Raw genomic sequence first — 14,554 nt, forward strand, 5'->3', positions numbered from 1 at the left:
TTCCCTACCCTCTGGTCTTCTCCTAATGATATTTATATTGGGCAGGCTAGCTTAACAGGAAGTTGCAGTTCAGCCATACCTTAGGTTTCCTGGTCAGGACTTCTCTCTGTCGTCCCTTGCTGCATTGGCAAGATGGAGCCCCTAGGTAAAAGCTTAGTCCTTCATGGCTCGTACTCCCCCAAGATCAGGATGCCGTTGTAAGAGAGATTGTTTCTTGTGTCCTGAGGATTTATAATCTACCTGGTGGAGTCCATCCCACCTGGGGGTAATTTGGACATTCCTGCCCTAAAAGGAAGAGTCTACATTCTAACCGTTTGGCTCTTAGCAGTCTCTGTCCTCTTCGGGGTGTCACCAGGCAGCAGGGAGTGAGGTGGAAAGCCATTGTCCCGCTTCAGCCAGACTCATTAGCCTAAGCAAGAGCATGACGAAAGCTGCCAGTCTCCGGGTAGTGTCTGGAGATCTCCCAAAATTTCAGTTAATCTCCAGATCAGAGAGTTCAGGTCCCCCGGAGAAAAGGGCTGCTTTGGAGGGTGGACTCTCTAGGGCATTAAAGATACTGAGGTCTCTTCCCTCTCCAAACCCTGCTGTGCCCCAAATCTCCAGGTATTTCCCAACCCAGACTAGGGTTGATGGCCCTCTTCAACTCCATCCTTCTTGCTAGCTACTGCCCTGCAGCTGGGCTCCTGCACCTGGACCGAGAGCAATCACACTGATTGAAATATTGCTGTCAATTCTTCGGTGGAGGCCTTTTCGGCACATAAGCATTTGGGTGGGGTTACCATATTCTTAAGGAGCTGTGGTGGCTCAAGTGGTTAAGACGCTGAACTGCAGGCTGTAAAAGGTCGGTAGTTCAGCAGTTCAAGACCTGAGTGCTGCATGATGGAGTGAGCTTCTGTCTCTAGTTCCAGCTCCTGCATGGAAATGTCTTCAGAAGAAAAAGAAGAAGAAGAGATTGGATTTATACCCCGCCCTTCACTTGGAGTCTCAGAGCGGCTTACAAACTCCTTTCCCTTCCCCTCCCCACAACAGACACCCTGTGAGGTGGGTGGGGCTGAGAGAACTCTGACACAAACTGCTCTTTTACAAGGACAGCTGTGCCAGAGCTTGCGACTGACCCAAGGTCACATCAGCAGGTGCAAGTGGAGGAGTGGGGAATCAAACCCGGTTCTCCCAGATTAGAGTCCGCACACTTAACCACTACACCAAACTGGCTTCAGACAGCGCTGGCTCTTCGGCTTTGAAACGGCGATGAGCACCGCAACCCTAGAGTCGGATTCGACTGGCTTTTGAGCAACGGAACCTTTACCTTTTACCATATTCTTAAAAGCAAAAAAAGACATATTTCCTGACTGAGTACTTCAAGCAAGTGATCACTATGATAAGGCATATTTTAAACACCCCTACTCTTTAAGCTGTGATAACTGCTACTAATTAGGAATATTCCAAGATTCAGGTAGGGTAGCCGTGTTGGTCTGAGGCAACAGAACAAAATTTTAAGACCAACAAAGCTTTATTCAGTAAGTTTGTTGTTCTTAAGGTGCCACTGGACTCAAATTTTGTTAGGAATATTTCTAACCTCCGAACCCAAAAAAGGACATTTTCATTAGTTTTTTAAAAAGAGCCCCAAAGAGGATGGACCCCAGAAAAAAGGTCACGTTCTTTAAAAAGAGGACATTGTAAAACCCTACAATGTTTGTGTATATATATGTATGTATATGTAAACACACACACAAACATATACAACACCCATCATAGAAAAGGACTTATGACATTTAGTGATTACATGGTGAAATGTGGGTTTTTGCCAAGCAGTCGCTTACACGTCTCATGAAAACAATTCGCAAATTCCACTTCAGCCCATCAGACACAACACCAGGCCATGTGTTTCCCTCCACAGTTGCCTACCCAAAACACAACACATTCATTACCCATAGAGAGAGATTCGGGTGGGTAGCCATATTGGTCTGAAGCAACAGAACCAAGCTGGAGTCTATTGGTACCTTTAAGACCAACAAAGTTTTATTTGATGTATAAGCTTCTGTGTGCATGCACACTTCTGAAAAAATATATACATCTGGAAAAGTGTGCTTGCACACAATTTCTTAAAATTTATTTATTAAATTTTTATCCCCCCCTCCTGGCCAAGGCCGGCTCAAGTTCAACCCAGAATTAAACCTTGTTCATCTTCACAGTGCCACTGGACTCGGGCCTGTAGCTACAGTGGGGCATCTCGGGGCCCTGCCCCTTAATTTACAGCCACACCCCACAAGAGGCATGGGTGGGGATTGGTATGGGTAAGGAAGCAGGCGGCTTGGTTGCTTGGAAGGTAGGGAGGATTCATGGGATTTTATTTCTTGAGCAATAGAATAGTGAATCAACTGTTGGAAGATATGTTGTCGAAGGCTTGCACGGCTGGAGTTCATTAGTTGCTGTAGATTTTCCAGGACGTGTGGCCGTGGTCTTGGCATTGTAGAACCTGACGTTTCGCCAGTAACTGTGACTGGCATCCTCAGGAAGATGGAATACTCAGAAAGATGGAATACTCTCTGTGTCAAGATATATTAAACATAGTGGAATGCCTTTGTAATACATAAAGTGGCACTGAATAGCCATGTACTCAAGACAGAATGTGATAGCTTCTACCAACCCACATGGATGGGTTGTACAAGGAAATTAAACAGCCCTTTGGGGAGCCTGAGAGAACAATACAAAGTAATGTGGGGTCCCTAGAACACCCAAAACAATAAAAGTCACCTTGTAAAACTTCATGAATGGAGGGGTCATAGGGTAGAACCCACAATGCCCTCTTTCCACAGTTGGAAGTGCTGCATTAGGGAAAAAAGGGGGGTTATGCCTCTGTTGCTAATATCTATAGAAATCCAAAAAGGAAGAGGACACCTTAGAGATATGTTGTCGAGTTCATTAGTTGCTGTAGATTTTCCGAGATGTGTAGCCGTGGTCTTGGCATTGTAGAACCTGACATTTTGCCAGTAACTGTGACTGGCATCCTCAGAGGTATAAACACAGAAAGATGGAATACTCTCTGTGTCAAGTTGAGAAGAAAATGGTAGGCAGTAAATTTATATCGACTCCAGAAGGTGGCTAGGTCTTGTAGGAGTTCCCCAGGCGATGGACATGCTAATGGAGGAGCTTTCCTGAGGAGGTTCTTTTGTTTCCTGAGGAGGTTTCCTGCTTCCTGAGGAGGTTGTTGAAATTCTAATCTTATCTGTAGTGCTATTGTCTGATGTAGAGCCTTTTGTCTTTTTCAGGACAGGAAGCCATGTCCTATTTATTTTTAAACTCTCTTCTTTCCTGTTGAAATTATGTTTATGTTTGTGAATTTCAATGGCTTCCCTGTATAATCTGACATGGTAATTGAAAGTGTTGTCCAACCTTTCAGTGTCTTGGAACAAAATTAACTGTGCCCTATGTGGGAACGGTTGGGAGGGGGACGGGGTGCAGAGCTGGGTGGATATGAGAGAAATTTAGATTTCTTATGAATGCTGCGTCAACATGCAGCCTTGCATAACCTAGCTACCTCCAATGTATTCATCACACGCAGCATTGGTACTGGTACACATATCTACGGGCTCTTTTTGTAGCAGGTACTCATTTGCATATTAAGCGACACACCCCTAATGTAGCCAATCCTCCAAGAGCTTACAGTAGCTCCTGTAAGAAGAGCTCTGTAAGCTCTTGGAGCCCTCCACTCCCTCATAATTGTTGCCACACAAGGGGAAAATATGCCGCCCCCAAAACAAAAAATCCTGCCTACAGGCCTGACTGGACTCCAACGTGGTTCTACTACCCAGAGAGACACTTCCAGCTTTTCACCATAGAGTGGGCAAGTCAGGGAACGACCGTGCCCTCGCCCTCCCCTTCTTGCCGGAAGTTCGCTCTGCCCCTCCCTCTGAGATCTCTCCTCTTTCTACGCCGCCGGCTTCGCCTCCGTCCAGCAAGCCCCGCCCCTTCCGTCGCCGTCCCCATCTCCGCTCACACGCCGAGGGAGGTGGGCGCCTCCCGGACGCCATTTCCGCTTCCGGTTTCCTGCGGGAAGAGTCGCTGGTCCTGGGGGTGTTCCCCCCCCTCCTTTCTCTGGGCTCTGAGGCGGAGAAGGGGACGCGGCGGCCGTGCAGTCAGCGTTTGCGCGGAGTCCTACTCCGAATTCCGCTCCGCTTGAGGAAGGTAAAGCGGCTCGAGGGTATGTGCGCGCGCGGAGGGGGATGACGCGGGCGAGGGAAGCGGCCGCCGCTCCTCCGGTCCGGGGGCGGTGGGTGGAGAAGCCGAAGGAGGCGTGGCTGGCATCCTCTGGCGGCGAGGAATTAGCCTGATGGGCGCTTGTCTGTGTTTGTGTGTGAGTGAGAGAGAGAGACCGGGGTAGGTTCTGCGTCCCTGAACCGCCCCCCTCTCCCCCCCCCCGCGAGGCTCCCCGCCGCGTCTCTGCCTGAGTCCCTGTCGCGTCCCTCCCGCCTCTTTCCAGCGGGCTGCCACGTCTCTGCTTCGGGTGTCATTGGAGCGTCCTGTCACTCCCGCTGGAGGACGGGCGGCGAAATCAATTCATCCACCCAGGAGCCCCGCCCCGCCCTCGCTGCTGTGCTTTTGTCGCCTGACAACGCGGCTCCCGTTCGGCTCCTTAGTTTGTGTGCAAGAATGGAGGGTGCCTTTGGCTTTGGAGGTGGGGGGCGGCGTTCAATGCTCCCTCTAAGCTGTGGAGTCTTGTGAGCAAGAATTCTCGTTTGTGAGCTGCTGGCATTAAGAGTGGTGAGCGAGGGATTTGGCTATGGCATGAATTAGTTTGCTCTGTCCATCCCATCACCCAAAAATGGGTGAGCCGGAGGCTAAAAAGAATGTGAGCTAGCTCACACTAACTCAGCTTAGAGGGAACACTGGTGGCGTTGTCTTTTGCACTGCTCAAGCGGAGGGTTACCATTTTTTTTTTTTAACAGCAGGATGAAATAGCCTTTCTCCTTTATTTACAGGTCGTGTTTATTGAAAAGGGTCTAGGCTGTGCTTAAAAATGAGCAAAACACAAATGGTAATGCCGGTGGCAGCCCTGTAGTTGGGGAAGTAACTGTTGGGGGCGCCCTGGGTGTATTGCTATCAGTGCCTTGCTTTACGGTTGAGGCTGGTCACGTGGGTTTTTTGTATTGTCTCAAATAATCACTTGGCGTGTGTCGATCTGCCATTACATGCATAGCTTTGTTTTGCATGTTTTTAGTTCGGACGTCCTCCAAGGAATTACACATTTCTGTAGGGTTTTTTGGGTCGCGTATTCAGCTGCAACTATCAAGTAAACTGTGATCTAGCATAGAGAAGAGCTGTCTTATGCAAGTGGGAATTCGGGGAGGTGAAAATTCTGCCTCTGGTATTGTATCGTGAATGGCCACATTCTCATGCAAAGCGTTTTGTTAAAAGTGATCAAGCAATAAACATTCACATGTGAATTAGACACTGGGTTCTTAGAAGGACCAGAAAACTTCTTTGTAATCCTGGCAGCGGATGCTGGGTGGTGGTGATAGAGCGGGTTTAATTCTCAGTGCCGCTGATTAAGGTATTTCCAGATAAGACTGTTTCATTGTCTGTGGGAGATAATGGTGCTGTAGCTATTTGATACTCCGTTTCTGAAGCTCTCTAGCTATACTACTACTTAACCACACCATTGGGATTCATGAGCCTTCGGGGTAGGGCGGGATATAAATCCAAAGATAAAATAAATAAATAAATAAATGGATCAAAAGCCTGGTACTGTGACAGATTTTGTTGGTCGCAAGAGACCACCACTTCGCAGGATTCTCCCTTGTCACACAACTTCTCACCTTCTCCAATGCATGAAGTTCCCTAGCAGGCGTTTAAAAAGGGTCAAAGGCATAGAATCCATATAAAGCCACTGAAGCCTGGATTGCTAACTGAGGGATAATATTGAGAAAGAAACACACTAGCGAGGTAACCAATTAGCAATCAGTTAGGAGTTGTAGGATGTTAGGGTTTTCAATACTTGTGTCCACTGATGGGAAATGGACTGCTGAGGTCTTGCTTTGTCAATAGAAGTTAGCTAGTCATTCAGTTTTGGTGAGTTCCTTTTTTGTTGTTCGACTCCTCGCGACCCCATGGACCACATCACGCCAGGTCTTCTGCCGTTCTCCAGAGTTTGTCTTGATTTCATGACTTTCTAGTGGTCTGCAATATATCTAGTTGGGTTATGATGATTTGTCTGGGTTTCGTCTATGTTGAAATTTATGCTTAATTATTAAAGGTCTGTTCTGTTTAAAATTCTTTGCCTGAACTGGCTGCTTTTAGCTGTCACTCATATTGTCTAAGAGCCATTCCCTCTCTGCTGACCCCAGCAAGGGATGAAAAGAGGTATCTGAAATATCTACAGTACAAGTTTAAAGAAGTACATATAGCCTTCTGCTACTGCAGCTAACACTAGAATCCTAAACAAGGTTAAGCCTATGTTCACTGACGTCAATGTGGGTACACCCCAATGTGTGGGGTGTAACTCTGTTTAGGATCAGACTGTTTGAGGGCAATTCTTGTTTTTTAAATTTTTATTGAATATAAAGTCAACAAGCAATGGTGAAACATTAAAGTAACAAGTAAAGTGATGACAACGCAATAATAAGATCTATATAGCATGAAACATGGGAGATATTACTAAGACAGTATAGTCTATATATTAATATCACAGTAAATAAAACATCAGAATTACTGACAGATCTAAGGTTTAAAAATGTTTCAGAACAGTATACTTAACAATACAGCTAGTAAGTTTCATTTAGTTTGAGAGCAATTCTAAGCCGGTCTATTCAGAATCCTACTTGGGTCTGTACAGTCGGGCTTACTCCCAGGAAAATATTTTTAGGATTGCACTGTAAATTACCTGCTAGACCCAGTAATCCCTGCTGGCATACTGTAACACCTCAGTTGTCCAGAAAAGGAAACTTCACCAAAGCGATGATATCTTTGAAGATCTTTAATTCTCACTCTTGAAGCAGGGGACCTTTCTCACTCACAAATCTCCAGTCTCTGACTCCAAACTTGACCAAATCCTCTCCCTTTCCCGGTACACAGCTCCTTTTGGCTGATTCAGAGCACTGCTGTTATTGTTGCTGGGCTACATTCCTGTGTTCTGTCTGTCACCGGTCCTATGCCGTACAATCCCTATTTTATTTTAAAGTTTGGAACCATGCAACCATCTGGTTTGAACTTGTCCATGGATTTGTCTGTGTTCCTGTAAATACTTATTGTTTGTATGTATTCATTTAAGATTCTCTCCAGCTGTTTGTCATTAGGGAGTCTGGGGCGTTTTTTAGCTAGCCAACATGGACTGGTGATCAGAACCTGATACTTGTTTGGAATATATTTGTAGACTACGTGCTGTTTTGAATCTTACCAGAGCTTGGTGGGGTAAGTTCTGGAGTCCCATAAGTATGCTTCCTCTATTACTATGGAATGTAATTTACAGCAAGTGTAATGTTTGCAGCTCCATCACTAAAGCAGGCGGCCTGACGAAGCCTTAAGAAACGGCGAAGCAACCTGGGCATGCCATCGCCGCTCCTTCAGTTCACGCTGCAGCTATTTCTGAGCCTGTGCCGTCTGTTTTGTGTTTTCTATTTGAAACACCTCTCTGCATCGTGAGCTGGTGACTGCATCATTCTAAAGAGAGACTTATACTTTCAAGGACTATTAGGTCACTATTCAATGGGCGTAGATGTTATTCGTGCACAGTGGCAAAACCATTTGTTGTGTGTATTGTTTATAGTTGTAATAAAGGTAAAGGTTCCGTTGCTCGAAAGCCAGTCGAATCCGACTCTCGGGTTGCGGTGCTCATCTCCGTTTCAAAGCCGAAGAGCCAGCGCTGTCTGAAGACATTTCCGTGGTCACGTGGCCGGCATGACTAAACACCGAGGCACACGGAATGCTGTTACCTTCCCACTGTATAAAATGGAAGTCTCTTGTGTAATTTGTGCAGCGTGACAGATTATTCTGTTTATTTGTTTGCATAACTGCATTTGCTGTATTTCCATTCTTGTGTGGTTGTACAATCCTTACTGGCTTTTGGCCGTGTTCGTAAAACAGTGAAGGTTTCAAAGATTCTAATCTGCATCCCAGCATTTCAAAGAGGGGGGTCAGTATGAACATCACAATGACAGACTTGTTGTGGTTGGTATTGGAGTGCCGCAAGAGATGGGAGCAAGATGTGGCTTGGATGAGATTAGCCTTCGGAGAATTAGAGACTTGAGACTTCTTGGGCATTATCTGTGTTTAAGGCGTGGATACTTCAGCGCAAGCAGTTAAGCGTTTCCAGTAGGCTGGTACACAGAAATGGCCTACTGCAAGATATGCCTGAAAGAGATAACGGAACATCAGTAGTTGTCACTTAACAGCTCTCAGCTTAGAACAGTCCTTTACAGCACCAGTGATCTACAGCCCATCCTGGCTAAACAGTCTTTTTTTTAAAAAAATACACTTTCTTAAATTTTTAAGGTTCTATAGGGGTAGAGAAGAGAAAGGAAACAAAGAAAGAAAGCCTTCTGCATACAAATTTTCTCCACTTATCATTTCAAATTACCAAAAGATAGACTGTTAATTTTTAAGAGTTCATAAAGGCTTCTTCATATCATATTATCAGAATATTCGTATCTTTATGTTTCTTTTTTTATCCAGTCGTAAAAAGGAGTCCATAGTCCGAAGAAATCTTCTTCCATTTTGCCCTCTTAGCATCAAAGTCAGTTTATCCATCTCCGCACTTTCCATAATGTTCACTATTAAGTCTTGTTCCGAAGGTATTGTTGGAAGTTTCCAAAGGGTTGCAGATAAGATTCTAGCTGCTGTTACTACATGTATTATAAAGTATCTTTGATTTTTGTCAAAATAATCTGGTATAAAGGTTAAGGTAAAGGTTTCCCTTGCTCCAAAGCCAGCCGAGTTCGACTCTAGGGTGTGGTGCTCATCTCCATTTCCAAGCCGAAGAGCCGGTGCTGTCCGAAGACGTTTCCGTGGTCATACAATTCAGTAAAAACAACTCAGGTCAAAAAGGTATTGAAATCTGCAGAACTGTCTGTATAAATGTATGCACTATAACGCAGAACTTATTTACAATTTCACATGTCCACCACATATGATAAAATGTACCTACATGCTTTTTAATGGCTAAACAGTCTTTCACCTAGTCCTTTCTTTGCTTGCGGACATCTCTCCAGCCTAAAACAGCTTTCTGGTAAAAGTGAGATGCCTAGCATTGTGCGGAGATGCGCACCTGACTGTTTGCCTGTTTGGGTTTCTTAATCTCTGGATTGTGACAGTTATGGCCTAGCATTTTCAGTTATGATTGCAAACTTGGGACAGGAAATTTCTTGGCTTGCTGCCTGAAGGGGCAACCAGAATTGTGTACAATAGTGAAATAGAGGCCCCTGCCACACGTCAGGGAAAACACAGGTGAAAGTGCGGCTAATTAGAGCCGCACCAAAATAGAGACGCTGCTGGCGGGATCCCATGGATCCCGTGAGCCGCGCGCTGTTGCTCCCCGGCACGATCAGATGCCGGGGAGGGGGAGGCTGCCGAACTGCGCATGCTCGAGCATGCTCGATCCCACGGCCGCACTTGCCGCGGCCCTTTCGATTGAACCACCCGGTTAGGTGTTTCTTTTTTGGTGCGCTTTTTCGGCGGAAGGGATGGGTGGGGGACGGGCGCAGCACGATTCCCAGATGTTGCTGTGGGATCGCGCCCGTTTGCTGCGGCCCCGATCCGTCCCTCTCCCGGCCCCAAACCCCTCGTGTGAACAGGGCCGAAGTGATAATGTCAGGAAAACTGGGCCTCTTTCAGACCTCCAGAGTGGCATTTTATATCAAATTAAAGTGTCTGCAAGACTGTATTTATTTGAACGAGTAGCCTGAATGTAGGGTCACCCCTTCACAAAAGAGGTTATACATAAAAGCCGATGACCCTGAATTTACGATGATGACTCCTAAAAAAAAAGGTAGCAGTATAAACAAAGGTTTTTTATTGCTTAGTAAGTAGTGTGCAATAAGCAATATAGACTAGAGAAGAAAATAATTGCCTTCTGTTGGTGAATTTGAAGATCCAGGCCACTGCCTGAGATCCCCAAACCCCACCAGGGTTCTTTACTTTGGATAGATGGAGACTCCCTGGGAAGCCAACTTCCCAAAAGAGAGAGGCAGGGAGAGAGAACAGTTGCCGTCGCTAAACTCTTACAGAACCTTTAATCCATACAAAGGCAGTACTCAATAGCATATAGAAAACCCCAATGCCTGCTATAGTGTACACTTCAGAAAGAAAAAGGAATATTCCTGACTGTGGACCAAGACCAGGACAGAACCACAAGTGGGGCGTTGGTAAACAGCCCCTAGTAAAACTCAAAGCCGCATGTAGTCAATGGAAACAAATAGAGGTGTCAATAAAAAACGTACCGAACATGACAATATCCAGCCCTGCTTATGTTGACATAAGTTTACGATCCGTCAGGTAAGAGTTAGTACTGTCTCCTTGTCAAGGCTAGAGCAGTAGGGTGCCCCTCACCGATATCTATATGTCATGGCTTTTGCCTGGCACCAGTATCTCTTGCAGGGAGGGCGGGGTATACATTTGATAATAAATAAATAAAAATAAATAAATAAATGTGAGCAATGCTTGAAGGTAAAAGGGCTAATGCAGGGGATACACACACACACACACACAGAGGGCTTTTTTTTGTAGAAAAAGCCCAGCAGGAACTCATTAGCATAATTGGCCACACCCAACAGCAGGAACTCATTAGCGTATCGGGCCACACTCCTGACAGCACAGCTCATTAGCACATTAGGCCGCACCCCCATGTTCCTAGAAGTGTGTTCATCCAGCCACACCCACCTTTTGCTTGTTATTCTGCTGTTTACCTTGTTTGTTGTCAAAACCCATGGCCTTTTTTGTAGCAGGAACTCCTTTGCATGATAGGCCACACACCCCTAATGTAGCCAATCCTAATGAGTTTCTGCTGTTGGGTGTGGCCTATTATGCTAATGAGTTCCTGCTGGGCGTGGCCAACTCGGGAGCCAGCCAGAACTCCGTTCCTGTGCGTTCCTGCCCCAAAATAGCCCTGTGTGTGTGTGTGTGTGTGTAAAACAAATATATAGTACTGAGACAGCAAAGGCTAGTGGGAAAATGAACGAAGTAAATGGTACTTAGTCCAGTATGAGCTCAATTACAGAAATAGCCTAGGCTCCCCTAGTAACAGATTCTGCCACACTCTCACTTTTTACACCTTTGTGCTGTAACTTCAGAAGTAGTATTGGATCAAACGGTTTCAAATTTAAAAAGGCAAGTGATTAGCTTTTTTAGCCCCCTCCCCAAGAGCCAAACTACTAGGCAAAGCCTGAGAAAGTGACTAACCAATAGGGATAGGCATGAATCGGCTCACAAACCTTTGTTCATGAAAACTTTTGGCCAGTTATGGCTTGCAAACTGAAGTTCACAAACTGCAGCCCATCCCTGAACCTCCGTGAACTTTTAAGACAGTTTTTTGGGAGAACTAAAAGCTTCTCCCTGAGAAAGCCGCCAAATCAGCTAAGCCGTGGGAGCAAACTGCTCCCACGACTCAGCCGCTTTGTGCTCTAAAGAGCTGAGCCTGCTCCCGTAGTTCAGCTGTTTAAAGGGGCTTTCTTGGGCAGCAAATCCCTGGGGCTCGCTGCTCAAGAAAGCCATTTTAAACAGCTAAGCCATGTGGAGCAGTTTGCTCTGCATAGTTCAGCTGTCTAAAGGGCCTTTTTAAAGTTCAATTCTGAGCCATTTAAACCAAACAGCTGAGCGACAGAACGCCACTCGCTTGGTTGGTTTAAATGGCTCAGAGCTATTTAAACCCCTGTATTCTGCTCCCCGCAAAAAGCAGCGGGGAGCAGAAAGCAGGAGTCATGAACCACTTTGGTTCACAAACCAACGTCCTGGTTCGTATAGGTTCATGGTTCGGTACGAACCAAAACAAAGAAATGCAATTTGTGTCCATCCCTACTGACGAATTGGCAGTGCAATCCTAAACTGAATTATGCCTTTCTAAATCTATTGAGATCAGTGGGTTTAAAAGGGTGTAACTTCTTGGCACGGCACTAAGCTGAAACACCCCCCCCCAAAGTCACAAAGCTATGTGTAAGCTAAGAAATCAAACTTTTCCAAGTGTCTTTATTATATTACCAATCTAGGAGGGATGTCTTTTTCCTTTCCTATCTAAAATGCCCAGAAATTGGCAAATCCACACCCCCTATTGCTGCTTCTCCTTATCATTTGCCAGCCAAGGAGCTGCAGTTTCCAAAGCCAGCGAGTCCACCTGACTCCTCCTATCTCCCCTTGAAACTCAGAGCTGGTTGCTTTCAGTGGCACTCGTATCTGCTAGTGAAGGCATTCATTCACACATCCTTCCTCCAAAACGATCTGCATGCACAGTGAAATCCTCCACCATCTTTGCACAGCACCTCCCTGTAGATCTCTATATCTGAGTGAAAGATGGCCCATACTCGCTTAAGAAACCAAAAAGGGGGGGGAATGTGATCTTCCTTTTAAGCAAATATAGCATGTGTAAGGCCAGATGACAGAGCTTGGCTTATTCCTGTCTTAGGGAGGGGACTGTGGCTCAGTAGCAGAGCATCTGCTGGTATGGAGAAGGCCGCAAGTTCAATCCCTTAAAGGATCGGGGAGAAGGTGATATGTAGAACCTCCAACTGAGAACCTGGAGATTGACAATAGTGACCTTGATCGACCAAGGATCTGATTCAGTATAAGTCAGCTTCATGTATGTTCATGTATCTTGAGTTACACGTGAGAGTGAATTACAGCTACCATGCTCAGTTTCATGTGTTGATAGGAGCTTGCAAGTAGTGTTTCTGCTTGGGCTAAATTACAAAAAAAATGATGAACTATCAGCAGTGTTCCCTCTAAGCTGGGTTAGCTCACAGTTCTTTTAGCCGCCAGCTCACACATTTATGTCTCAGCTCAGGAAGGAGGGCTCCAGAGCAAACTTAATTTATGCAGTAGTCAAATTGCTCGCTCACAGCTTTAATGCCAGTCGCTCACAAAGTAGAATTTTTGCTTATAAGACTCCACAGCTTAGAAGGAACATTGTCTATCAGTCTCTTTTAAAAACAAAAGTCTTATTTTTCTAAAACGTAAAAAAAAATCTAGTTTTAGCTACGATTTATAAAAAAACAGCCTAGTTCAAGTTGAAATCTGAATGCATACTCTCATAAAACTGGAGTTTGAACCCTCTTTTGAACTTAGGGTGGGCCGCGGTGGCTCAGAGGCTAAGACGTTGAGCTGCAGACCAGAAGGTCTGTAGTTCGGCAGTTCGAGACCCGAGTGCCGCGTGACGGAGTGATCTCCTGTCTCTGGCCCCAGCTCTTGCCAACCTAGCCATTTGAAAGCAAGAAATTGCAAGTAGATAAATAGGTACCACTTTGGTGGGAAGGTACCAGTGTTCCGTGCGCCTCGGCGTTCAGTCATGCCAGCCACACGACCACAGAAAAAGTCTTCAGACAGCGCTGGCTCTTGGGCTTGGAAATTGAGATGAGCACCGCCCCCTAGAGTCGGATTCGACTGACTTTTGAGCAAGGGAAACCTTTACCTTTACTTTACATTGAACTTAGGAAAGCCTGGGTTTCTTTGTAGAGAAAGCCGCATGGAAAAAAATTTCAGCAATCATGAGACAGGACAGTAATTCTTGTGCCTTGATCCTGGGAACCAGGGACTGCACAGTCTCCGCAACTTAACTGGCTTCATTTTTTAAATTTCAGTCAAAACGTGGACCCTTAACATCTAACTCATGCAGAACACCACTTAGTGTTGTCTGCCAGTCCTTGTTTGTGTTTGCAATTATTTACTTGTGTGAGATTGGAGTGAGCCAGGACAGTTACAGCAGAGGAGGAGGGGCAGGCTAAAACAAAAAGGGACAACCGACTGCATACACATGAAGCTACCTTACATTGAGTCAGCCCATTGATCTCTCAAGGTCAGTCTTGTATATCCTGACGGAACTGCAGCTCTCCAGGCTCTTGGGAAGAGGTCTTTTATGTCACTGTTTTGTTGTTGTTCAGTCGCACAGTTGAGTCCGAATCTTCGTGACCCCATGGACCACATCACGCCAGGCCCTTCTGTCTTCCATCGTGCTCTGGAGTTTGCTTAATTTCATATTTGTTTCATTTTTAACCACGTCAAGCTTACCTTGATTCATACATCTTACATTCCCGGTTCCTATGCAGTATTGTTCTTTGCCGCATCGGACTTTCCTTTCACCATCAGACACATCCACAGCTGAGCGTCCTTTCGGATTTGGTCCAGTCCCTTCACTCTTTCTGGGGTTACTTATACTTGCCCTCTGCTCTTCCCCAGTAGCATATTGGACACCTTCCAACCTGAGGAGCTCATCTTCCAGCATCGTTGTCTTTTAGCCTTTTGTTACTGTCCATGGTGTTTTTTTTGCAAAGGTACTGGAGTGGGTTGCCATTTTCTTCTCCAGTGGATCACACTTTGTCTGAGTTCTCTGCTGTGGCCTGCATGGCCTTCCACGGCATAG

General features: G+C 45.7%; 1 protein-coding gene across 9 annotated transcripts in view; it reads left to right on the forward strand.

The window, feature by feature from the left end:
• The first annotated feature begins 4,047 nt into the window (after positions 1-4,047).
• MBD1 (methyl-CpG binding domain protein 1) overlaps positions 4,048-14,554 on the forward strand; it is a 105,798-nt gene continuing 95,291 nt past the window's right edge. For all 9 annotated transcript variants that reach the window (XM_015406236.1, XM_015406237.1, XM_015406238.1 and 6 more), the window contains exon 1: positions 4,048-4,185. The gene's annotated coding sequence lies outside the window, so the exon portion shown is untranslated. The remainder of the gene's footprint in view (positions 4,186-14,554) is intronic.

This window comes from Gekko japonicus, unplaced genomic scaffold (assembly GCF_001447785.1).
Source record: "Gekko japonicus isolate JY-2015 unplaced genomic scaffold, Gekko_japonicus_V1.1 scaffold1346, whole genome shotgun sequence".
In the NCBI taxonomy this organism is placed as follows: Eukaryota; Metazoa; Chordata; class Lepidosauria; order Squamata; family Gekkonidae; genus Gekko; species Gekko japonicus.